The sequence below is a fragment of the Anolis sagrei genome, chromosome 1, assembly GCF_037176765.1.
Source record: "Anolis sagrei isolate rAnoSag1 chromosome 1, rAnoSag1.mat, whole genome shotgun sequence".
Taxonomy (NCBI): Eukaryota; Metazoa; Chordata; class Lepidosauria; order Squamata; family Dactyloidae; genus Anolis; species Anolis sagrei.
In genome coordinates this window covers 44,290,924-44,318,686 of record NC_090021.1, presented here as the reverse complement: position 1 = coordinate 44,318,686, position 27,763 = coordinate 44,290,924, and positions in this window count along the sequence as shown.

Sequence of the window (27,763 nt, the reverse complement as noted above, 5' to 3'; positions counted from 1 at the left end):
GTCTTAAGCAACTCTAAACTGCCATATAAAATCCAGATTATCGGCTTTGAACCTGATTATATGGCAATGTAGACTCATACAATCCAGTTCAAAGCAGATAATGTGAATTATCTGGATTATATGACAGTGTAGAAGGGGCCTCAATCAAAGCCTCAAACCAGTACACCATGGTGGCTCCCCATTACTGAAGGTTAGAAAAATCCCTAGATACGATCTCTGGGTTGAAAGATACCTTGACTTTTTTAAAAAAAGAAAGGATTTCTGATGCTTGAAGGTAGGATGACTACCATACTTACCTAGGAGATAGCACATTGTACTGCCTGACTTTTAAATACAGTAGATATATATTGCACTGTTTATTTTGTTTATTACTTTTTCTTAGGCTATTTTTTTCTTACCACCATGGATTTTAAGTATTCCCATTATAAAAGTGGTGTATAATTTGGAATGCTTAGCCACAGGGTAAGCATAATTCTCTTTACAAATGACATGCTTGTATCTGTACACAGTCTTAATTCTTCAAAATGCATTGCTTGGTTTTACCTACATATCTCAGTGTATGTTTCCAAAAAAGAACGGAAAGAAAAAAAGATAAGTCTATTTGTGGTTATTATAATTAATAAATCCTTTCTTTTTGAAATTAGTACTGTTAATGGCAATTATGTCCAGTCAATATCTCAGAATTTAAGCAATAAAGATTATTTCCCCTTTAGATTGATGCATACCCATTAAGAAGAAACCTGTTATAACCATTATAATGATAGATTTTACAGTCCTCAACAAGAGGTTTTATGGAAGACTCCATCCTTTACTAAAGAACAGCACATAAAAATCCAGCTGTTTTGCTGCACAGGGAATTGGATGTGATTTGAAACTCAGGATTTACTTCAGGTAGGTTGTGTCATTAAAGAAGACTAATTAAACACTCACCTGCTAGGAACCTTCCTCTAGAGTCACTAGTTAAGGTTGTATCACATTTTGTTCCCAGATTTTGCCTAAAGTAATTTTCATCAGGGTAAATATTACCACATTCTTATGATGGAAGAGATGTTTTTAAAGGGGTTTCAAACTAAAATTAATAACATTCTAATCAAGACTGCAACCATAGTTACTAGGCTTTTGCATTTTGGCTGAACCATAATCCATTTCTGCGCAGCAATCGCAGCAACTCTCTCTTGAGTCAGGATGCAACTGAACTTTCATTCACTCATCCTATTAAATAGAGACAGCTTGTGTAAGACACGACATGGCTTTCTTCTATTCTGATTGGCCCAACAGGCAGAGTCACAGGGAAACTCCGTGCAAGCATGAGGCAGCCTCTCCTCACACCGTGTGATCCTGAGTAGAACAGAAGACTGGCAGTTGTGTGGTCCATCTCAGTCAAAAAAACATGTTGGCAGAGCCCTTGTTATGGGCATCTGAGCAAGCCGAACAAGATGAAGGCAAGTGACCAAAATGATTCCGTGCACAAACCTGAAGCCCCAGCTGCCTAGGCCAACAGTCAGGAATTCTGGGAGTTAAAACCTAAAACATCTAGAAGATCAAAATTTGGCATCCATTTGATGTATTCCCTTCAATTCAACTGGACTTAATGTTGAGCAAAATTCATAAGCCTAGATCTAATAGCTAATTCTAGTTAGATCACATCCACAAACTGTTTACTGTTCAGTACTTGGTTCAATGGTGTACTCCAGTTGGGATTAGCATTTAGATTTAAGACAGAATTTTTCTCCCTTAGAATAATGATTTGTCTTGTGGAAAGCAAAGCCACTTAATTCCCATTGTACAAAATTTTCATATATGAGTGCAAACAGTACTGGAGAGGGAACGATGAAAATCCACATAAACCATAACTTTGATACATCTCCTATGTCAGAACGATAGAAGAAAAAAAGTACTTCACCTTTTTTCCTTTAAGAAATTAGTCATTTTGTCATTGTCATTTCTATTTCTGCTCAAGCCCACTTTTGACAAGACAGAAATTCAGAAACTGTAAGAATGACCTTAATGATATATGAAGTACACTATCCAAACTATACTGCCAGTTTTTACATTAAGGTTAAGCTTGTAATTCACAATTATGTTGAGAGATCATACAGAATTAGAGGACAGATACAGTAGGCATTTACAATGCCTCTTCTTTTTCCCATGACTTCCAGCTATTTTGTTAACTTGTAAGCTTGGCTTTTCTTTCTCCCAACTTTGCAATTTTAAGGTATTTGATGATGATGATGATGATGATGATGATGATGATGATGATGATGATAGCAGCACTACAATACTCTATAAGTAAAAGAACAACAAACCACTTTCATATCCTTGGGTCTACAATCTAAATAAGATTGTAGGCCCATAAAAGGCAACATGGCAGAGAATTAAGTCTAACAAACGCTGCCTCTTTTTTTGTTTCCACCATGCCCATGACAGTTGGGCTAGAAGGAGTGTTTTTCATCTCTTTCTGGATCAAGGCATGATGGAGCTGAGTTTGCCTCTTCTTCTGCTCTTCCTCTGAAGCTAGGCAGCTGAGATGTGGGGAGGGGGATATCTGCTTCTGGGTCTGGATATGATGAACCTGCCTCTTTCTCTGCTCTCCTTCTGAGACCAGGGCCATGGCAGTGGGATGCAGGGAGGGCCTAGGCATGATGGAGCCATGACTGTCTCTTTATCTTCTCTTCCACTGAGGCCAGTGGCAGCTGGGATGCCTTTCATTGACTTCTGGACCTTTTTTTTCTAACCCACCCTTCTTTATACACATTCATGAGTTCTGTACAGAGCTTTTTAGAGGTTGCTTTTTTAGGACTGGAATTTTTCTTTTTAAAAAAAGCAATAAAAGAAAAAGAAATAAAGAAAGAAGGTTGGTAAGCTCCAGTCCTGCCACAGAGAGTCACCTTTGATCATCTATAGCCCTTCTGCAATTTAGCAGAAAAGGACATCCTCCCCTGTGTAAAAATATAAAATGAGTAACTGAGGCTGCAGACATTGCCTTGCATGCCTACTACAGTTTAGAGAAGTGGTCCTCAAACTTTTTAAACAGAGGGCCAGGTTACAGTCCCTCAAACTGTTGGAGGGCCAGATTATAATTTGAAAAAAAAAAAGAATGAATTCCAATGCACACTGCAAATATCTTATTTGCGGTGCAAAAAATACTTTAAAACAATACAATAATTAAAATGAAGAACAATTTTAACAAATATAAACTTATTAATATTTCAATGGGAAGTGTGGACCTGCTTTTGGCTGATGAGATAAGATTGTTGTTGTTGTTGTTGTGTGCTTTCAAGTCATTTCAGACTTAGGTTGACCCTGAGTGAGGGCTGGGTAAATGACCTTGGAGGGCCGTATCCGGCCCTCGGGCCTTAGCTTGAGGACCCCTGGTTTAGAGAGCTGTCAAGCTTCATAGGAACTGCAACTGTGGTTTTTCAGTACCCCTGAATTTCTGCATATCTAGCAACATACTAGGATAATGTGACAGCCCTTCCTTTCTACCTATGTCTAGTAAATAGCACAAAGTAGATGTGGTGGTGGGATCCTTTTTTAGTAAATGCAAAGAAAATGGATTCCCTAGAATCAGCAAAACAATAATCCACTATTACAGCAATGAAGTAATCACAAGCATATATTTGTTCCAACAACTTGTAAAACGTACAATAACCAATAGTATACAATGAAACCTAAGTTTGTTATATTCACAATATTAATTACTGTTTCTTTCTTATAGAATATAATTTACAACAGAAGTTTCTTTAAATAGATTTCCTCTTTAAAATTCACAATAGTAATCTCTTTTCCTTTCTTGTAGAAGGAAATTTCCAACAAAAGTCTAAGTAGATTTTCCTCAATGCTTCCTTATAGAGAGCTTCCGCTTCCTTGTAGAGAACTTCCAAAACCAGTTTTGACCTTAACAGAGTCTTCTTCAGGTGGAAAAGTTGTAATTTCACAAATTCAAGTTATAATAAAGTGGACCTAAAGGGAATGAACAGTAGTGGCTAAAGAGTAATTTCTTAAAAACAAACAGACCCCCTATTCCTCCAATATACAAATCACAAATTACAGAATAAAGAAAAAATTACTCACACCGAGTTTTTCTGAGTGATGCTCTGCTCAGTTTAATTCCATAGTGAGCACATTACTTCCTTACTGTAATAGTGGATTATTGTTTTGCAGGATTTCTTTTAGCCCCGGCAATTGGATCTCACAATTAGCTGCTGCCTTCTGCTGATCATATTGTGCATAGGGTCACAACCCAATGTATTTCAGACAGTCTGGATTCTACGTCAACATTATGCAGACAATGTGGGGAAAGCAATAAGAATACTGTTCCAACACAAGTTGTGGCTCAAAACTGTGTGAATGTTATAAGCCAAGCTTTAGGCCCATTTGTTTTCTGATAAAGGCTTTAAGTGTTGACTTGCTCCCAGCTGATAGACACTGCTCTGTACAAACACAGCAAAATAGTGCCCTAATGTAACAATTTGTCACAGCAGGCAAGCCTAAATTATATGAAACTAATGAACTGCAAAGTCTCCCTATTCAGTTTAGAACTAAAGCTGTTTGTTGATTGTTAACATTTCAAAATCATGGGTAATGAGCCAATACAATATTTGTTTTCTTCTCCCCCTCCTTTCTTGTGTAAACCACTGATACTGACTTGGTTTCTACCACATTTTTATCAGGAATAATGTGCTTTCATTTCATAGAGGGTATGCCAGAATGACTTCAGATATTAGCAGTCAGCAACTCCAACTCAGCCCTCCTTTCCTTCATATCTAATGTGAAAGCAAAAGCCTGGCCGTTCAGACTAACAGAACCATGAGGGATTTGGATTCAGTTTTTAATGTCAGTTGAACATCTCCAGCTGGCTTGGAGATAGGATAAGATAGTGCCTGCCTCTGCATACCCGTGTATTCCAGAAAGTGAGCCAATGACAGTCCCATTCCCACTACACAATTATACTGCTATTGTTGTCTCTTAATTGCCTTGGTTCCATTTTATGTAATACTGAGACTTGTAGTTCGGTGAGAAATTGGAGTGTTCTGGCTGAAAATTTGAAATGCTCCTTCCTAAGTTGGCAACTTCGGGATTCTGTTGGATGGGAACATGACAATTAAACTGCAATGATGATGCTATATTGGTGGGATGCAAGTGAGGCCAAGCTGAAGATCACAAGGGGACAATATCCTCTACCAACTTGAGGGCACCAGACTAGTTTGTGGGGCAAATGACTGGCCAACAGGAATGCACAATTTCCCCCATTGACACCTTCAGCTTCTGATGGTTAAAGCAGTCACTTTCAGTTTATCCAATAATTTTGGTGGTCAGTAGCTTCCATGCTGTTGGATCAGGAAAATCCTATCAGGATCAAGTCTAAATTTTAGAGGAGTTGGACACATTTGGGGGGATTTTGGTTAGTTTCTTTCAACTTTGAACCAAAATCCAGAACAAATACATTATACAAAAACACACTGGGATCCGTATATTAAAACTACATTTTTATTGGCTGGCCAGAATGCAAAAATAACTTATAAAACAGCCCTTTTTCTATTTAAAGCAACACAGTTGAGAACTGCATATTTAGCGCTGATTGGAGGTAAACTGTATGTGTATTTGTATGTGTTTGTCAAATGTTTTTGATACGGTCAATGTTTTAATCAATAAAACACACTTTGTGGAAGCTGCCAATGATGTTGGTGGTAGTGATGATAATAGTGACAATAATGATGACTATTATTATTATTATTTTATTTGTTACCCACCTCTCTTCATGGCTCAAGGTAGGGTATAACATAATTTTAAAACCCAGATAAAAGGCATTACCATAAAATGCATATTTCAAATTTTGCAGTACAAAGATTAAAATGCAACACTGATTATGATGACGACTATTTTTAAGGTGATAGGTTTGAATTATTTTATAGACATTATAAAACATTCCAAATGTATTGTAGATCTGTTAGCCCTGCTCAGTAAAACAAAAGGCCTTCATTTTGCCCGTAACTTATCTGTTTGCTTCTGGTATGGATGTGGCAATTCCCTCTAGCCACAGGTACATGTATGCTCCTGAGAATTCTGAAGGATCTGCCAATTTCCGCAGAGCATTTCTAGTTGGAACACGGTTCTTGCCCTACTTACCTCTCCAAACGCATCTCCTCCTATGAACTGACTAGGACACTAAGATCATCTGGGGAGGCCCTGCTCTCGGTCCCGCCTGCATTACAGGCACGCTTGGCGGGGACGAGAGACAGGGCCTTCTCAGTGGTGGCCCCTCGGCTGTGGAACGCCCTGCCTGCAGATATCAGATTGACCCCCTCCCTGCTGGCGTTTTGGAGGAAAGTGAAGACCTGGCTGTTCGAACAAGCATTTGATTAAACAGTGTAATTGAACATAGGAATACGGAATAATGGATGACGAGACTGGATTCTGATTTTACTGTTGAGGCGCTAATGATTGTTATACTGATGTTAATGATTTATGTGATAATTGTTTTTAATTGCCCTATACTTGTTTTGTGATATTTTGTACTGATGTTGTTCACCGCTTTGAGCCGCCTGAGGGCTGAGAAAAGTGGTATGACCAAGTCATAAAGTAAGTAAATAAATAAATAACACATGAAGAAGATGACTAATGGGAAAAAACAAATAGAAAAGCCCATTCAGAAATGCCTGTTTACAGTTGATAGTTATCAAAGATAGATACCGGTCCTAGCAGTGTGCGTAATAAAGTATACACCTCAGGAAGTAAATGTTGCAGTGGGTAGAAAATGCTGGGATCTACTGGTTGTCTGACCATTGGAGGGGACTGGAAACAGTGCTTTCTCAGTGGTGGCCCTCGGCTGTGGAATTCCCTCCCCAGGGATATTAGAGCAGACCCCTCCCCCCTGACCTTCCGAAGAGAGTGAAAACATGGATTTCGGACCAAGTCATTGGAAGACTTCCAGTAGATAGATATGGAATAGTTGCCTATGTGTAAGCCACCTTGAGTCCCCTCCGGGGTGGAGAAAGGTGGGGTAGAAATGTTGTAAATAAATAAATAAATAAATTTATCTCCCAATGGTTTACCTCAATACGTCTTCTAGGAGTTCCCATGCTTTTGCTTGTCAATGGCTGAGTTTGTCTGTCTTTCCTCAACACGTTCTGCAAAAATATTGAGGGTAATGGGTTTGTGAAAGGTGCCCATCAAGTGAGTATCCAGAGAGAGAGCCTAAGGCTACATCTATTGACATAGCACCAAATTCATGCTATTCTCTATTCATGTAAAAGGGCTGCTGCTGTTTCTGCATTACTGCATAGTTTGTTTCAACAGCTGCCAAATTGAGGGAGTCACTTGAGATCTATGTACATCATTTGACTTGCTTTTTACCCTTTAAACTGGTCTGCTGTCCACACATGCAGAAAGAGATAACTAACCCATAATTAACACTGAAGTAGAGTTCTGGCCAGCCTCTGCACATGGAATGGTGGAAAAGTGATCTCTTGCCCTTCTGTTTCAGCAGCAAAATGTCTTGGGATGGGCCAGATGGCATCCCATTGTGTGTAGAATAGCTTAAAATTTTCAGCTGATAATTATAGCTTCCTTTCTCTTCTATTAACAACTGGACTGTCCAATGGCAGTAAAAAAAAAGTCAAATACGAGGACTACTGAAAGTACATTTAGTTCTGAATCAAAATTCTTCTAAGGATATTACATTCACATGAAAATAGGATGAAATTCTGTATTGAAATCTGGGTGGTAGATATTTGTATCCAGTCTTCTGGATTCTGACTTACAGCTGACTGGAAAGAAACGTGTGTTGTTTAACATATACATTAAAGACAGAAGATTTGAAAATCTTGTTGACTCACTTATGCAAGCAGAATAATGTGCATAAGTTTATTCGGGACCGTTTGTCATCTTAGAAAGATACTGAATCCAGATTCTCTACATGGGATGATGAAGTAGTTTAACATTTATGTTGCTGACTTTGAGTATGCCCTCCTGTTAAATGTCAGAATTGATATATTACCCTCTTATCTAAAATAGGATTTCTTAAAAGATAGCAATTTGAAAATGTGTTCCTAATAGAAAGACAATGATCTAACCAGCTACTGGCCAAATGTGGCCTTTCCACACTGTTTTGTATTCCATACCTCTGTCTAATATATGTTAAAAGCTTCCACACCCAAATTATCAAAAATGGGATAGCATCTTCCCCTCCTTCCTTATTGACTTCTGTTAATTCAGGAAGGGAAACAGACATTTTCCCTGTGATGCCATGAATTCTATAGCACTTTGGGGATGCTCTAGGACCATTCCATGCTATACCATGCTATACTTGGGATCAGATTCAGTGTTTGGCAACTGAGGGTCCTTCCAGACAGGACCAAAACCCATGATAGGTAACAAGTTTACCAGAGGCATCCAGATGATGTCTCCGGTAAACCTGGATTAATCCAAAGTAAATGGGGTTTTCCCTATTTGCTTTAGTTTAATTAAACACCTCAACACATCTGGGTTTGCTGAGGTGCTGGGTCTGTGGGGATTGACTTTCCACAATCTAGGGGGTCAATCTCCACTGCCATCCTGGTTATTTGGGCTCCACAATTTTTTTCTCTTTAAACGTGTATGGAGTTTTAGCACAGCTGGTAAAGCATCAGCAATTATACGATCTATCAACCAAAAGGTTGCAAGTTCAAAGCCCTGGGTTGGCATGAGTGGCCAACTGTCAGCCCTAGCTCATTGTTTACCTAAGCAATTAGAAAACAGCTTTAGCTGTGACTAGAGAAATTAGGTACCACTAAAAAAAAAAGCTGGGGAGGTGTTTTACAACACCATAAAGAAGGAAGATTAGAGAATGCTGGGCGACCAAAAGGAAGGAGGAAGTCCTGGTGGCTCTTCATCATAGAGAATAGAGCAACAGCACCCCCTGGACTCAAGCCCAACCTTCCATGGCACCTCTTGTTCTGTTCTGTCTGTCTATGTATTGTCTATACAAAGCGGCATTGAATGTTTGCTGTGTATGTGTACTGTAATCTGCCCTGAGTCCCCTTTGGGGTGAGAAGGGTGGAATATAAATAAAGTGTTATTATTGTTGTTCTTGTTGTAGATTTCCATTTTTCCTGAATTTATACTCTGCTTTTCTTAGAATATGGGGTTTAAGTGCCTAATAACAATTTTAGGAGATCAAGGTAAAATATTAATTTACAATACATAGCAAAGTCTTAATGCCAAACCTTTGGTTTGCATGTTTCATAAATGATAATAAGGGAATGTGGGGTCATGGTCAAGGATTTAAAAAAAGATCTTGAGACCTGGCAAGCTAGGTGACTTTCTCTGAAGTACATAAAAAGTTATGTGCAAAACATCAATATTAGCTCTATCAAGAGTACAAAAGGAAGCATAAGTTTGAAACAAAAAGCTTGGGCAGTAGGTTCTGTGTAGGAGCTAAGTGTCTGTGCTAAACTGTTTGAAATGTTTAATAAATGGCTTTGAAGAAATTGTGCCCACAGGCACAGTGCAAGTTGAACAGTTTCCCTTCTTTCTCCTTTAAAAAATTGGGGTTATTGATAGAACCAAATGAGATAATCCGTTTTTCTCTTCTCCAAAAGTGTCAGAAAAGGTGGCTTGGTGCAGTTCCAATTTTAAAGACAGAGAAAATTTGAGGACAGAAAAAAAGGACTCCTTCAGCGTCAGCCATAAAGCATATAAGTGCTGCTGGTTGTTGCTAAATGTCACCTAGGATTATAAAGATTGGAGTTAACATAGGGCACAAGCATTTATGAACAAGAAGAACCATCTAACCCAGAACCCTGGCTAAATTTCCCCATGAAAGACTATAATCTCATTCATCTAGACAGTTTAAGCTTTTATGAATTGTCTTGGAGAGCTATGTGTATTTATGGAAAAAAATGTAATAGTCTTATGTATTTTGATTTTGATTTAAACTATTATTTCTTCAATTTTTGCTGATTGCTTAGTTCTAGTTTACTGAGGATCTTCTGTAAAATCAGAAATAAGAACAATACAGTTCCTTCATGAAAAGGAAGCTACTTTACTTAGCCAATTAAAGACAAATAGGTACAGACAGAATAGGCATAATACTGTAAAGGCACTAGATCCCATCTGATTTTGTGAAAACACTTTTTTTTAGCACAAATAGAAATTGGAACAAAAATATTATTTGAAATTCGGAAAACACTGCAACTTCATCCAGCAGGAAGAAAATATTTGAACTTATTTGTTCTTGCATGCAAGACTGACATAAGTGGAGATTTACATTTTGAACCCAATGAATAAATTACATCAGACTTTAAGAATATTTTGAAGAACAAATTTGATTTCAGCTTTCTGGGAATGAACAGCTATAAACTCTTAATCATTTTTTTTACAATGACCTTTATGCAGTATATCAATTTGCAATACACTGTATATTCCCTTACATATTTGAACTGATGTAATGTATCACATCATTCTTCCTTTTCACATTTAAAATACTTATTGTACTTTTGAGTTTCTATTCTAACTTGCAAATTCTAATTTTGACATTAGCAGAATTTCCATTTTGCAACCATAAAAACCCATATACTGTAAATATTGAAAAATGCATGCTTTAAGTGAAATTATGAGCAATTTTCCTATTAGTATTATGTTATAGCTGAAGAATTTAAAAACACAGTTGGAACCCCCTGTGATTTTTGTCTGGGTTAATTATTTCTGTCTCACATGTTCAGCCAGAAAGAAACAGTAACTCCTGAAGTCATTGGCTGTACTTAATTTTATAAAATGTGCCCAACTGTCGAATTTAACAAATTCACATTTCTCCAGGTAAGAGGTGTGAATCAATTGATCCTAATGGTCAAACAGAATTTCTTTTGGCCTTCTGACCAATTGATCTGTCTGTTAGATATATGACCTTATCACATGAGGGAGACTCCCCTCCTCCTCCCCCCCCCTCCCCGTGCCATTTCACCAGCAAGTGTAGTGAAACGGCAGACACAAGGAGCAACTCCAGCAAGGCGGTGCTTCCCCCACAACATGAGAAGCATCACCTAAACCATGAAGAAGTGTGCTGGTCCCACTGCTTTAAAGCAGTGGTTCCCAACTTTTGGGCCTCCAGGTGTTTTGGACTTCATCTCCCAGAAATCGCAGCCACCTTACCAGCTGTTAGCTGAAGTCCAAACAGAATTTTGGGAGCTGAAGTCCAAAATAACTGGAGGCCCAAAGGTTGGGAACCACTGCTTTACAGTTTGTGGTTTGGTTTTGTTTTGTTTCCAAGACATATCTATTCTAGTTACAACCTATGACTTAAAATCTACTAGGGACCTCATCAAATTGATGAAAATAAGCTGGAAGCATAGTAGGAAGCATATCGTAGGCCACTGATTTGGTCAATGTGATGAGATACTTAATCAAGCCCCACAGTGATTGTAAAAGATTTGAGAAGTGTCATCTAAACATTGGTGTCTGAGAGAGTAAAGATGCCTGGAGATTATCTGTCAACACAATCCTTAGAGAAGGTTATTTGCTTATATGTCCAGATGTGATCATTAACTTGCAAAATAGTTGCTGAAGCCATATAGCCCGAAAAAACCCACAAGAACTGAGTTGCTGAAGTAATCAGTCCTATCAAGTTCAGAGCAAGAGAGCAATTCAATCAAGTGAAAGTCCTTATTTTGTTTATTTCTGATCCTAGAGACTGATGTCTTTGCAGTTATTCTGAGAAGTTCATTTCTGCAGCTTGCTCTAAGTTTGACCTCAATATAGCTTCTTATGTTAGTATATGATGCCTAGTTGACATATGGATTAAGCTCATGTAGGCATGCAACCACGTCAGCAAATGCAATAAAACATGGATATATGGAAATGTGAGAATACAAGGGATGTGAGAGCCAAGAAGCTAACACAGCCAAGGTGAGGATGATGATATTACAGTGTGGGAAAACATGGAAGACCTACATTTCCAATTCCTTAAATGCAATAAACCTTTCTTTAAAAGCAATTGCATATGTCCACTTGTGTCCCTTAGATCAAGTTGGGCTATTTGTCCGTATAGACCACTATTGCCTATCTAAGACACAGGGCCCTTCAGCTGTTATGAACCAATTCGCTTTTTTTCTGTGCCAGGAGCAACATGAGAAAGTGCAAGTCATTTCTGGTGTGAGTTGATTGGCCATCTGCAAGCCCAGGGGACTCCCAGATGTTTGATGTTTTACCATCCTGTGGGAGGCTTCTCTCATGTCCCCACACGGGAAGCCAGAGGTTGACAAAAGGGAGCTTACCCCACTCCCCATATTCAAACCATCAACCTTTCACTTAACCAATTCAGCTGTCTTTCACATAATTTAGTACCTGAAACTGTCTGGCAGGGATTACATTTGGTTTGTCTGCACACAAACCACTGGGTAGTGCCCCGTTATCTCTGTAATTAATCTTATATCTTGGCTTGTCTACATGACTATCTGGATTGTCTTTATGCTCAAATGATGTAAAACAGTGCTACTCAAAGTGGTAGACTGTGAACCATTGTCTGCTTATCTGCAGTTTCCATGAAAGAAAGAAGCATTTGAAGCTAGTGTCTGCTGACATTGTCCTGATTCCTGGCACATTGTAGAAAAAACTCCTCTCAACAGAGAGCATTAGAAGCACTGATGTAGTATACTTCAAATGCTGTAACAGCAGAAACAAAGGCCAGAACCATGTTGGTATCTTACATATGTATATATGGAAGCAAATGGGAATTTTTGTGTAATGCACATTTGTATATAGTTCAAGGCTGAGGAAGCAATGCAATTAAAATATCATTGCACATTCAGATTTACAAGCTCTTATGATTTTAGTTTTATATTTGGGGATGCATTCAGCTGTAAATCTGATTCTACAACATTACCATTCAACACAGGAGTAATACAATTCTGCATACAGAGTCTGAAATTATACTGCCCCCATGTAGGATCTTAGTTTAGAAGGATTAGGACCCACAACACAAAGCAATTTGCTTGGGAAAATAAAAGCTTTCAAAAACAAAAGGGGCACACAAAGTCTCTCCCTAGTCAATTCTCCCTCTGAATGCTTACTTTTAAATCCATTCTACTCACCTGATGGAAAGAGAAATTGCATAGCATTTATTTGTTGTGGACTGTATTTTATTAAATGTTAACTGTACAACATTCAGAAATTGTCAGGTGTTTTTTCTTCTTCCAAAAAAAAGGGCTACTTTTCAGCTCTCCTATATTGCCAAGGCCGATTGCTATAGTCAAGGCTGAGTGCTTTTCATATTCCATGTATTTATTTTCAAGGCACTCCCTTGAAATGCTGGGGTTGGATCATGCCTATGATTACGCTAGGAAATCACACGAGAGCTTTTCATTGTATACCTAAATATGTATTGGCAGGAAAGGAGGAGGTAATGCCTCCCCTAAGACTGCTATGGTCAATTAGGCCCATAATATGCATTTACAAAACAAATTAGAAATGCATATTGTTCACCCAATAAACCACTGAAGAAATGTTTCTGTCAAGCAGGTAAAATATAAGGCCTTTGCCTTGAAAATATAGCCCATACCATGACGTATGTCAGTTCTTGGACTCATTGTGTGTTAAACCTGCTCTCAATTTTTGAGTTTTTTTCCTATAAGAGACATAAGCCAAGATGGAGGATGAAGAGGAGGGATTTTTTTTCAGTAGCGGTTGTACCATTGATGAGGGTTTCAAAAGGTCACACACAAACCGTGAGCATCAGGAACTGACGAGAATGAAACCAGGATGCTGAGCTGAAAGAAGGACACATCTCACAGCGATTGTGTATTTAGTATGCAAAGACAAAGCTGGCTCATTAGGCTGCAGTTACTGAAGTCTCAATAGCAGCTCCTTGTAGATAAGACAGCAATTGTGTGTAGTTTCCCATGGTTACAGACAGAGCCTTGTGAAAGCTCTGGTATTTTTAAATGCTTTTTAGAAGATGAGGTGGGGAATTTTCTGCACCACACTTAGCCACAAAGAAGAATCTAATAATCATTTCAGGCTCTATTACCTGCCTTGCACACAAGCACATTGGAATGATGTTTGTTTACTTCTTCAGGCTCGTTGTGCATCTCCGTATAAAATGACAGTAATCTCATTTGTCCAAGTGATTTTCTGAATGTGTAACAAATTAGGAAAGACAAAGGGAAGGCTAAGAACTGAGGATCTGATCATTTGGAATTATTCAGATGAGTAAAAGTTTAAAATGTAAAATTCTTTCTATCCTGAATACAAAAAAAGATAAAACACCCTGTGAATTTTAGCAAATTTGAACAAAAGTGAACATAAACTAATTTTTCAACTGCCTCATCTACACATGAATATCATACTGATCTGAAGCTATGTGACCATCAATACACTGCATATTCACCTCCAGAACTTTGATCCAGTAGATCCCTCTGAGCAAGTACACTTGCCCCACCCCTATGCATGTATTCTGCATCTATTGATTCAACTAACAATGGCTTGGAAATACTTTTAAAAATATGAAAAGCAAATCTTGATTTTGCCATTTATGTAAGGAACACCATTGCATATGATAGGATTTGGACATTTACACTTTTTGATATCCACAGGAAAATCTGGAAACAAAGCCCAGTGGACACCAAGGACCCACTGTATCCTTCTCTGCCGGCAAGCTACCTGGATGCATAAGAGCATCCAGACACTTCCAGATGGAGTTCCATAATTTCCACCTCAACCACCATTGATTGCCTTTAAATGTGTTTTTGGTGGCCATCTAGCTGTCCTTTAATGCCCAGGGCAGATGATTAAGCAGCCAAGGCTTCTCACTCCCAGATCAAAGGGAGAAGCTGCATTCCCAAATGTAGAATATATCCAGAAGGCTCCTATCTTTTTTTCACCAGTAAGCAGCTGAAACACTTGTGAATGAAAGCCACCAAAAGCATTCTGAGTTACATTTTTTCCCCATATGATTATGGGGGCTATGTTGATAGTTCTCAATTGTTATCTGGGTGTGGGCTAACAATTCAGAAAAGGGTTTTTTTTTGAAAACCCTGGTAGATAAGGGAGTTTGATCATTTAGTTTGTCTTATTTTCCTCATAGAGTCCAAAAATAAACCTAGGACCTATTTACATAGAATCATAGAATCAAAGAGTTGGAAGAGACCTCATGGGCCATCCAGTCCAACCCCCTGCCAAGAAGCAGGAATATTGCATTCAAATCACCCCTGACAGATGGCTATCCAGCCTCTGTTTAAAAGCTTCCAAAGAAGGAGCCTCCACCACACTCCGGGGCAGAGAGTTCCACTGCTGAATGGCTCTCACAGTCAGGAAGTTCTTCCTCATGTTCAGATGGAATCTCCTTTCTTGTAGTTTGAAGCCATTGTTTCACATTCTATGTCATCCCATTCATTCTGAGCATTTACAGCATTTTCTCCTTCAGGTTTGTCTTCAAAGCATTTAGACAATTTCCTTGCTTTTAAACAAATAAGTGTCTTTGTATTCCAAACTGAAAAAAAATTGTCTGTCAGATGCAGATTTAACCTTTTAAATTCTCTGAGGGTGCAATTTGCACTAGAGGAGCAGTTCTCAACCTGGGGAATGTGGTTCCTAGAAGGGTTGATTGGCTGCCAGAGAGCGGTTGCACCGCTGCCTCCTTCGGCCCTGCCTCCTCCGCCTCCATGGAATCGCTGCTGGGCCCTCTCTCTTTCTCTCCCTTTCTTTCTCTCTCTTTCCTATTTTTTCTTTTCTTTCAGCAGTAGTGCTGCGGTTGGGGGAGCTGGAGAAGCGGAGCACCAGTCTGCTGCAGCTGTAGAAGAAGAAGCGGGCAGAGCCGCAGGCTGGCGGTCTGAGCCTGCTTTCACCAGAGGGCAGCAAGAGGGTGGTGGGAAGGACATGTGCTTCAGTAGGAGGAGGAAGAGAGCAAACAAATGGAGAAGAGGAAGGGGCCTGGAAGCCCCTACAGAGGAGGAAGCCTACACACATGCCACATGCCAAGGTGTCCATGTGCCACCCAAGACTCACACATACTTAGGGACACCCCCACCACCCTCACAGTGAAATGTGGCTTTCCCCCTTCCTGATTGGGAGCAGGAACAGGAAACTCAGTTCTTGTGGGGGTTTTCGGGCTATATGGCCATGTTCTAGAGGCATTTCTCCTGACGTTTCGCCTGCATCTATGGCAAGCATCCTCAGAGGTGAGGTCTGCTGGAATTGGGAAAAAAGGGGTTTATATATCTGTGGAATGACCAGGGTGAGACAAAGGGCTTTTGTAAGTTGGGCTAGGTGTGAATCTTTCAACTGACCACCTTGATTAGCATACAATGGGCTGACTGTGCCTGGAGCAAACTCTTCTTGAAAGGTGATTAGATGTCCCTGCCTGTTTTTCTCTCTGCTGTTTTTGCTGTTGCAATTTTAGAATTTTTTAATACTGGTAGCCAGATTTTGTTCATTTTCATGGTTTCTTCCTTTCTGTTGAAATTGTCCACCTGCTTGTGGATTTCAATGACTTCTCTGTGTAGTCTGACATGGTGGTTGTGAGAGTGGTCCAGCATTTTTGTGTTATCAAATAATATGCTGTGTCCAGGTTGGTTCATCAGGTGCTCTGCTATGGCTGATTTCTCTGGTTTGTAGATTGTTTGAAATACAACATACAAACAATCTACAAACCCACCAAGAAAATCCAACAAATGCTACGTTCAGCAAAGGACAAGAGGGATCCTCTCACCTCTGCAGGAGTCTACCGTATACCATGCAGCTGTGGACAAGTCTACATAGGGACCACCAAACGCAGCGCCCAAACACTAATCAAGGAACATGAAAGGCACTGCAGACTACTCCAACCAGAGAAATTGCTCCTTCCCCTTCCCTTTCTCCAGGAATAACATTTCTACACGCCAGGAGAGCTGCCACAGCTCTCCAATGAAGGCTAGTAATTATAAAAGGGAGTTTTAGGGCTTTAAGGGATAGGGGTAGAGTCTCCAGGTGTTCTCCTGGGCCAGTCCTGGAAGAACATCTGGACACCCACCCTAGAAAGTGCATACTGTGAGTGTGAACAGGATCTCAGGAACATTTGAGTTTTTAAAATGTGGATGCTCCTGAGATAAAGCCCTCTCTGAAAGGGCCCAGAAACTGAAACACACCCAACGCAAAACTTTGATATGGATTGGTTTGCTTTTATCTTGTTAAACTTGCTTATCAAAAGAAAACACAGGTGGAATGGAGAAATGCAAGGAAATTGACACTGTGCTATTCCAAATCCCTATTTCCACTAACTTTATTAGAGAGCTTCACATTCCATTGATGTCTTTTTTTTCACCTTTGCACAGTATAATTAATATTTTGCAATATATCTGTAATGATTTATGGTTTAGCTTGTTGTCTCAGCTCTACAACTGCAGTAAAATTCTAGAAGACAGGAGAACATTCAGTTATACCTTTGTAAATACTTCTTTGGAATATTTAAACAAGGCACTGTTTTATTTAAAGGGATATTTTAATTATTTATTTATTTATTTATTTATTTACATTCTTTATATCCCGCCCATATCAGCCCGCAGGCGACTCAGGAAACTCAGGGTGGTCTACATATCGGCACAATTCGATAGGGATTTGGAATAGCACAGTGTCAATTTCCTTGCATTTCTCCATTCCACCTGTGTTTTCTTTTATGCCTTGGTGAAAGTTCATTTTAGAACCCCATTAGTCACTTCTTTCCAGGATGAAGATAAAGCATTGGTGAGCACCCTTTAGTTTGGTAGCTAAACAAATTACAAATCCACCTAACAGTAGTATTATCAAGCCTACATGTTACTACTGTATTTGCAAGATCATGGGGGACTTTGTCAAAGGTCTTCCTGAATATACTATATCCATAGCATTCCCTTCATCTACCAAGCTTGTAACCCTATCAAAAAAAGAGATAAGGTTAATCTTGCATTACTTGTTTTTGAGAACTGTAGGGTTGTGTTGCCCCCGGTGGTGTAGTGGGTTAAACCGCTGAGCTGCTGAGCTTGTTGACCGAAAGGTGTCAAGGTTCAAATTCAGGGAGCTGTGTGAGCTTCCCCTGTCAGCTCCAGCTTCTGCCAACCTAGCAGTTCAAAAACATGCAAATTTGAGTAGATCAATAGGTACTACTCCAATGGGAAGGTAATGGCACTCCATGCAGTCATGTCGGCCACATGGCCTTGGCTTAGAAATGGAGATGAGCACCAACCCCCAAAGTCAGACACGACTGGACTTAATGTCAGGGGGCAATCTTTACTTTTACCTTTTAGGGTTGTCTTGTGCTGATACAGAGTATTTCCACATGTGAAAATGTCTACTATGCTGAGGGACTCTCTCTTCATCTTCTTCTAAGCTGACAGATCATTGATACATTTTATAGGGAAGCTCCCTTTCTTTGGCACTCTGAGGTGGTATTTTTTGGCTTTGTTTAATGAGCACACCTCCCCTTCCTTATTCTACTCAAGCCTCCAATAAGGTTTTACAGCATTGTTATATAGAATGCCATTGTCAATCTGTTTGGGTACTGTTTGTGCTGGTGATTTTCAGAGATGGCTTTCTTGGATCAGCATGAGACTTGGAGGGTCTTAGAAATGGGACTTCAGCCCTATGTGCATTTTACAGACGGCATTTTCCCCTTTCATAGAATCATAGAGTTAGAGGAGACCACATTGGCCAATTAGTCCAACCCCTAAGATGCAGGAAAAGCACAATAAATCACCCGCAACAGATGTCAGCTTCTGTTTAAAAGCCTCTAAGGAAAAACCTTCGACCACAATCCAACACAAAGAGTTTCACTGTTGAACAGTTCATATGGTCAGGAAGTTCTTCCTAATGTTCAGGAAGAATTTCCTTTATTGTAATTTGAACCTATTGTTTTAAGTCCTGGGATGTATTTATGCTGTAGAATGAGTGCAGTCTGACACCACTTTAACTGTCATATCTCAATGCTATGGAATCCTGGGAGTTGTAACATGGTGAGGCACCTGCACTCTTTGGCAGAGAAAGATAAAGATCTTTTAAAACTACAACTTCCACAATTCCATAGCACTGAGCTATAGTGTCAAACAGTTTGACAGTGGTGTTAAACTGCTTTAATTCTACAGTACAGATACACTCAAAGTAACAGTTATAAATGAGCAAATCTAGGAAACTGCTCTGTTTCATGATCACTACTTAGTCACAATTTTGAAGCATTAATAATATAGGCTTTCCAGTCTACAGGAACATTACTTAATAATGGTTGATAGCCTCTCTGCAGTATTTAATATTGGTTGATAGTATGTGATAAGGTTAATAATGACTTGCATTATCATATGTATAAGGTTCCCTCAACAAGATTAATATGGATTAATAATAGGTTGACATTGGAATACATCAATAAAGGACAAGATAGCTGGTGTGTGTGTGTGACAAAGAGGCATTTATAAATCTTATAATGACAAGAAAAATTGATAGGATAGCATTAGGAGTTTCCACCTTCATAGTGAGCACATGAGCCCAGGCAGTTAAATGACTAAAACAAGGCTGGGATAAAATAATAGGATAAATGTAGCAAACACTGCAGGCATGGAAAGCAAATATAACAGCAAACAAATTCTTCCATTCATTGATTCAAAATATATGACAAACAGGAAAATATGCTGAAGATATAAGGCAGAAATGGTATAGAAAAATGACTTGAAAAAGATAGATTACTTATTTCAGGCAGTAGCATTTTTGTAGGATTAAATGAAATTTCATGCAGTGTGGGAGGGAAGATTTACAGGTGCTCTGTGAATGTTCTTAGCATAGGAGTGCTCTTAAGCCAAAGAAGGTGCTCTTGCTAATTATACATATTAACATCTATCTAGTTAGACAGTGAAAGTGCTTCTTAGTACATTGTCTATTTTCTTTAAAAGGGCCAAAACTTCCGGTATTCATCACAGTTTTGAAAAGTGCAGTTTGATGTTTGACAAACATTCTAGCAACTTATGACCTCATCACACGAGGAAATATCAGTGTCCCGAGATGCTTCTGCCCCAATTGAGCCACGTGAGCTGCTGTTGAAGTGGGGCACAAGGTACCCCACTGCCCCCCCCCCCCACACACACACACACTCAAATTCACCACAGAGGCTGGTGAATCAATCTGGAGGACTTCGTCAATATGATGAGGTCCCAAGAGTTCATTCTGATGAAAGTTTTCTTGACACTGATCAATGTTAACTGGCAGAAGATACGCACATGATGAAATACAAGTACAGCGAGTTTTAAAAAGAGGCTGGATGCTGTCTCTTGGGAGACCTTTGTATTCCTGCATGGTAAGAGAGGTTACACTAATGCAACTATCCTTTCAGACTTAATAAGCAGTAGTCAAAGCTACAGGACCATGGGTGCAGCAGTCCAATGAGATCTGGACGGCTCCTTTTTCCCCTTCCTTTTTCGTATTCATTTTAGGGCAATCACGATGTGTATATGAATTGTCAACAGGAAGGGAAGCAAATCACCAGCTTCCTGCTGAGACTAATTTGTTGGTTTTTGCTAGAAAAATAATGCTCTCAAAAGTATATTTGCTGCTCTATATGCTGAAAAGATAACTGCTTTATGGTTTAGTACTCAGAATTAGACTAATTTGGATATTTGTCAGTCTTGTACTATTAGCATGCTGCTGAAATGCTACAGGGATTGTTTTTCCTCAGACAAAGCTAACAACATGCCATTGCAAATGTATAATTCTGCCCACTCTTACTATGTGTTGATTTTAACACCTCTAATTCTTGCTTCATATTAGTCATCCCCCTCAATTCACACTGTTGAATTCTGAATCTGAGGTGGTATAATATGTCACAGAAACTATATATATATAAACCTTCTGCATTCTTGCTTCTTCTGCATTCTTGGCAAAGCAATCAAATATAGAACTTTGAGCAGAGAAAAATAAACCACTGGAGTATACACCTCAGAGTAAGTACTAGTATTTGAGGGTGCATCTACACTGTAGAATGAATGGGGTTTGAAAGTACCATCTTTTGCTGTCCAGCCATGACACTGTTTTAAATTGTTTTTATGATGTCTGATTATAATTTTATTGATTTGTTATTGATTGTATTTTCTGTACTAATTTAAGCTGTATTTGTTGGGCATGTCCCTCTGTAAGCTACCCCAAGTCCCTTCGGGGAGATGGAGGTGGGGTATTAAAAAAAATATTTATTTATTTATTTAATACCATGGCACAATGCTATGGAATCCTGGTAGCCTTCTTTGCCAAAGATTTTAGCCTTCTATGTCAAAGAGTGCAGAGGCCTCACCAAGCTACAACTCCTAGGATTCCATAGCATTGAGACAGACATGGCACTTAAAGTAGTGTCAAGCTGCATTCATTCTACAGTGTAGATACATCCACAACCAAACTTGTGCATTTCTCTACTCCAGAATTCAGAGTAACCCACCACTTGTGCCCATGTAAACAGTTGAGCTAGTTCTGATATGGAATCAGACCAACCACAATTAAACAATTGCATGACTATCCCACGTTCACCAAGCCTGAGTGACCTGGCACTCATTCTCCTTTCTGTTATTTATTTCTTATTTATTTACTTCATTTATATACCGCTTTTCTCAGCCCTTGGCACGGGTACAATAGGAGTACAGTTGTTGTCTGGGGTGATGTTTGGTGGAATCATAGATGGAGGAGTTAGAGAAGGGACCAAGTTGTCTTCTTCCCCTTCCATTTTCCTTGTCACTCTGGCATCCTGGCTGATTTCACCCCAGGTGGGACTGTGATCTGGCCCTCTATTTACAAAGTTTGAGGACCCCTGCTCAAGATAATCTTGTTTAATTCCTTATATTTATTTTACAACTTTATTCTGTAAATTAAATCTTCCCATTTTGCCTCCCATGCCTCAAAGATTCTTTTATATGCTTATATAGATTAACACAGCTATGTCTTTGCATGTTTTGTACAATTAGGAAATATCTTAGCAAATTTTATTCTTAGATGTACAAGGGAAGTGTGATCTGAGACAGTGTGATTGTAACAGGACCGGGTTGTGGCGCATCTTGTTGCGGTGCAGCTATATTAAAATCACTACTGACTGAAAGGTCATGAGTTTGAAGCCAGCCCAGGTCGGAGTAAGTTCCTGACCATTTGTCTAGCTTGCTGTCGACCTTTGCAGCCTGAAAGACAGTTGCATCTGTCAAGTACGAAATTTAGGTACCGCTTATGCGGGGAGGCTAATTTAACTAATTTACGACACCATAAAAAACCTCCAGCAGCATGGAAAAGAACGAGGAAGTACTCCATCGGTATCACAAGTGGACTGTGAAGCAACAGCTCCCCCGGTGGCTGGAATTTGAAGCATAACCTCATGAAGCTAGAAAGTTAAATAGCCTCTGTGTGTCTGTCAATATATGTTGTATGCCTATGGCACTTAATGTTTGCCATGTATATGTGCATTATGATCTGCCATGAGTTCCCTGCAGAGTGAAAAAGGCAGAATATAAATACTCCGTGTTTGTGTGTGTGTGTATTTATATATAGTCACACTTCCTCCCTTCTTTTCTTTTTCACTGTAACATTTCAAATGAAATAAACCACCATGCTTGAAATATCTGCTGAACATTTCTTTTCTTTCACAATGGGATGAGCAATGCTTTATTTTGGTTTAGCAATAATTTTAGCATAAGGGGCAACACTTTTCCCCGGATTCTTCACCAAGGCAAAGAAATCATTCTGGACTTCTTCTCTAAGGCAAAATATTACAATTACAATTGTTCTGCATGACAGCTGCTCAAGTTCATTACAAAGAGCCTCTTAGAGATATACATGCCCTGCAGGAAATATGGATTTTAATTGCAAAATGGACATTGAAAATCTGCAGAATATTAGGAATCCTATTTTTTGCATTGCAGACAAGGTTGAACTAAATAGTTTATTGTACCAAGGCAACAATACACAGTATATAATGGACCACAGACTGGCTCCCAAAAGAATGTGCTGATGATGAATTTGGGGGGAGGGGGGACCCTCCAGAGGGTAGATCTGTTTTCATTAGAAACTTGAGATCCATGGTTTCATGTATCCACACAAACACACACACACAAAACACCCCTGGAAGAGTCTGTGGGCTTGTCGAAAATGTCCAGTACTAGTCTATGGTACACCTCTGACACAATGATAGTGGGTAGTTATAATAGTCCCAAGATTATTCAAGATTATTAACCTATAAAGCCCTAAATGACTCAAGCCAGTCTACTTAAAAGACCATATCTCCCTCTATGAACCTGCACCAGCCCATAGCTCAACAGGAGAAGCCCTTCTCTCGGTTCCACCACCATCACGAATATGGTTGGTTGGAACAAGGGAGAGGGCCTTTTCAGTGGTTAAGCCATAGCTCAGGTTATTTCCTTCCAAAAGACATCAGAATGGCCCACTCTGTACTAACTTTCAGGTGCTAGGTAAAAACTTTTCTCTGAAATCAGGAGTCCCTGGTAGACCAATGAGTTAAATGAGCCAGCAGGACCATTGACCAACAGGTTGCAGGTTCAAATCCGGGAAGAGCGCAGATGAGCTCCCTCTATCAGCTCCAGCTCCTCATGTGGGGACATGAGAGAGGCCTCCTACAAGGATGATAAAACATATAAAAACAACCGGGCATTGCCTGGGCAATATCCTTGCAGGCGGCCAATTATCTCACAGCAGAAGCGACTTGCAGTTTCTCAAGTCACTCCTGACATGACAAAAAAAAGTGCCATTTAGGCTGAACCTTTTTTTGTGCAATACCTTTATAGACGTGGTAATTGAATGACAAATGGTTTCAGTTTATATTTATTTAGTTTTTACTATACCTAAAGTATTGAATGCATTTTAATCTGTAATAGGGCGACTGTAATAGGGCAACTAAAATGATCAAGGGTCTGGAGAACAAGCCCTATGAGGAGCGGCTTAGGGAACTGGGCATGTTTAGCCTGAAGAAGAGAAGGCTGAGAGGAGATATGATAGCCATGTATAAATATGTGAGAGGAAGCCACAGGGAGGAGGGAGCAAGCTTGTTTTCTGCTTCCTTGGAGACTAGGACGCAGAACAATGGCTTCAAACTACAAGAGAGGAGATTCCATCTGAACATTAGGAAGAACTTCCTGACTGTGAGAGCCGTTCAGCAGTGGAACTCTCTGCCCCAGAGTGTGGTGGAGGCTCCTTCTTTGGAAGCTTTTAAGCAGAGGCTGGATGGCCATTTGTCAGGGGTGATTTGAATGCAATATTCCTGCTTCTTGGCAGGGGGTTGGACTGGATGGCCCATGAGGTCTCTTCCAACTCTTTGATTCTATGATTCTATGATTCTATGATATGCTCTATTATGGTCTAACTGCTTTATTGAGTTTCAATTGTTATTTTTAAATTATGTCTACTTCTTTTATCCTAATGTACCTTGTATGTTTTATACCTTGTTGTTAGCTGCTTTGAATCCCCCATGGGGGAGAAAAGCGGGATATAAATTAATAAAAAAATAATCATCATCATTATCATCATATTTGAGTATAGATTTACACCTTGCATGCATGATGTACGATCTTGAGCACAATCTAAATCTAGTTGCTACACTCTATTACAGTAGTTCTGATGAGTCAATGGGACTTATATAATATTATGGCAGTTTATTCAGTTAGTTTTCTGTAGTTGGGACTTGCAATTGAATTCAGGGCCACTTCACAAAAGGAAACAGGGGTGAAGAGGGAAGACAAAACCAGCCAAACTCCATTTGTTTCTCTGTAAAGCTGCTTTTTTTTTTTTTTTTTTTGCTTCTAGATGGAAAAGTTACTAATGATATTTCATTTGAGGGGTCTATGTAAATCTCAGGTTACCTGAGCACATTGATACTTGCCTCTTATTCTTTCACAGCTCTATTTTGACTCAGATTCTGTCAACGCACACTACTTTACCTCTCTATTACAAAACACAATTCAGAAAACTAATGTACCATCAATACAGCTGGTTATCTAGCTAAAAAGCAATTGTGGGAACAATTCTATTCAATGATACAATTGTACATTTAAAATAAAATGGACATTATTTCTTCATTTCAATTTCAATTTATATTGAAAACTGAATGTTAGAATTCCCTAATGAACAGAAGCAGGCACTGGAGATATCAGCAATCTCTGGTGTATATTGGAATGTGACCCAAATCTGTTCTCTGCTTAAAGTAATGTCTTGGCTTTACATAGCTTTGAAGTAATAAGGCATTGGTTAGATATTTATTTTTGAAGAACAATGCATATGCAGCATGCCAAAGAAATAACTAAGCAGTACTAAGTTGATGCTCTGGGCCTCTGAACATCATGTTATCACTTCCTTGTTATGAATGGCTTCCCCATGTTATTTCATCCATTTGACTTCAATGTAACTTCCAAAACTTTAAAACAGAGCTAGAAACTGAGATGTGATGTCAGTTCTTCTAAAAGGGTCTACACAGTATTCACTCAACCAGTTTCTCATAGCTGATCTGATCAGAAATATTGCCTTAAAATAGGTCAGAGGGCCTTCCCAGACAGTATGGCACATATTGCATTGCACTAATATGTGTAGGCAAACAAATAAGGCACAAACAGAGCTCTGTATGTGCAAAGTTACTTCTCTTAGCTTTTAGCAATTCCCGACATCCTATTCTAGGGGGTTGGACTGGATGGCCCATGAGGTCTCTTACAACTCTATGATTCTATAATTCTATAAACTTCCACAACAGAGAAGCAATGCTAATGAATATCCTCTGTTTTTTATGTAGAGGCCTGTTAATAGTGGGCAGGGGATTGCAGAAATGCAAAGGTGAGTGTGAGAGAGGTTAATGTAGGCGGAATAAATTGCCTTCTGGTTTTGCAATCACTACATGTGATTGTTTGGCTCTGTAAAGCACTCTTGCTAAGCAGTCCTTAGGTGTATACAGGATCAGACATTAACTCTTTCAATGACATTTAATGTCTCTTTCTTGTCTCTGGGCCCTTCTGCACTGGCCTAAATGGGAATGTCAGTTTTCTTGGCATTTCTTGGCCAATTAGAGGATTGAAGGCCCACCATTTTGGCTGGGAGTTGCCCTGATTATTCACCCCTGCCAAATCACAACTGGTGTGGGTGATCATGGGGATCCCCCCCAACCACCATTGAGCCTATAAAACAAAATAAAAGCATTGATGGAATCCATGAGGCTTACCTTACCTAGCTGGGACTGGAAAATGAATCTAAAGATTTCTCCCCCAAAGTTCTTTAGTTTCATTTTCCAACCCTAGCTCTCAGACCTTGCCTGGAATACTGTGTGTGCTTCCAGACAGTGCCAAAATCCATGCCAAAGTAAAAAAAAAAAAATCCACTTTGGCATGGATTCAAATCCCCACTCCTCCAAAAACCTAGACTTTCCTAGGGGTGGGGTGGGTGCATGCCATCCCAATTAAAGTCAGGATGGCATGCAGCCACCTCGAAGTCCCCCAATTTACCCCTAAAGATTAAAGAAAACTTACCTGGCTACTATAAATTTCCTCGTCATGCCAGGAGTGTGCGAGGAAATAACACACCATGAGACCGGGGGGAGGAGCTAAGACTCTCCTTGCCCCCATCTCCTGGAACATTATTTCCTTGTGCCAGAAAACCAGGAGGGAGAAGTAAAAACCTTCATTTCCTCATCCATCTCCTGGCACATCATTTCCTCATGGTAGGAGGGCATGAGGAGGAAAGTTATGGTGGCCAATTAAGTTTTCCTTAATTTTTTTTGGGGGGGGGAGATAAATTGGGGCTGGGGGAAGAGGGTGGTGCTCTCCTGGACCCAAAAGGTTTGGGATGACAATGGGGACTCACCCCAGGGTAGTCTCAGGACTATCCAAAGGATGGGCCTATGGGGACTTCTGGTTTTGCAATAACTAGATGTGATTGTTTGGCTCTGTAAAGCATATGCCTCCCGTAAAAACGCAGATAAGTCCTGGGATATATGGGCCTATCTGGATGGGCCCTGTGTCAATTCTGGGCATCACAATTCAAGGAAGATATTGACCAACTGGATTGTGTCCAGAGAAGGCTGATTAAAATGACTGATTTGTTGCCAAAATTTAGGGTTTTTTTTTTAAGGACCACAGAAAAGAAGGGCTCATACCTACCTAGCAACGCCTGTTAACCGTCAATGTTACAGGAAGAGAATAGGATCCACTAGTTCAGTGGTTCTCAATCTGGGGTCCCCAGATGTTTTTGGCCTTCAACTTCCAGAAATCCTAACAGCTGCTAAACTGGCTGTGATTTCTGGGAATTGTAGGCCAAAAACAATTGGGGACCCCAGGTTGAGAACCACTGCACTCGTTGAAGTAAAATAGCAGGAGCTTTATTCAATCTGCAGAAGGGATTTGATGTACTGCAATGATGCCAAAATGTACAAGCAAAGATATTGTGGGATTTGCAATTATTTTTTTACAGTAGAAAACCCATGCATTAACAATGTCAAGTTTTGAAATTCCTTCCCTCATCCCTGATTGACTGAGTGCAGGGAGGCATCCAGTGCTGCCTCTGCTCCTGATTGACCAGGGCAGCTCAGGGAAACTTGTGCAATGATTGGCTCTGTACAGGAATGCCCTGGGGCTGCCAATCAGCTGGTGGAGGTGTCTCTTGGCTCAGAGAGGGGCTTCCACAAAGCTACAGCCATACCTGGAGGGTTAAGATAGAATTTTAGGACAATGAACATCTGGGTGTGGAGATGATTGGATTAGGCAAATGCCAAGTACAGATTGACATATACCCCAAAGGAGAGACAAACATTTTGGAGCATGCTTTAGCTAAACACAAGATTCACATT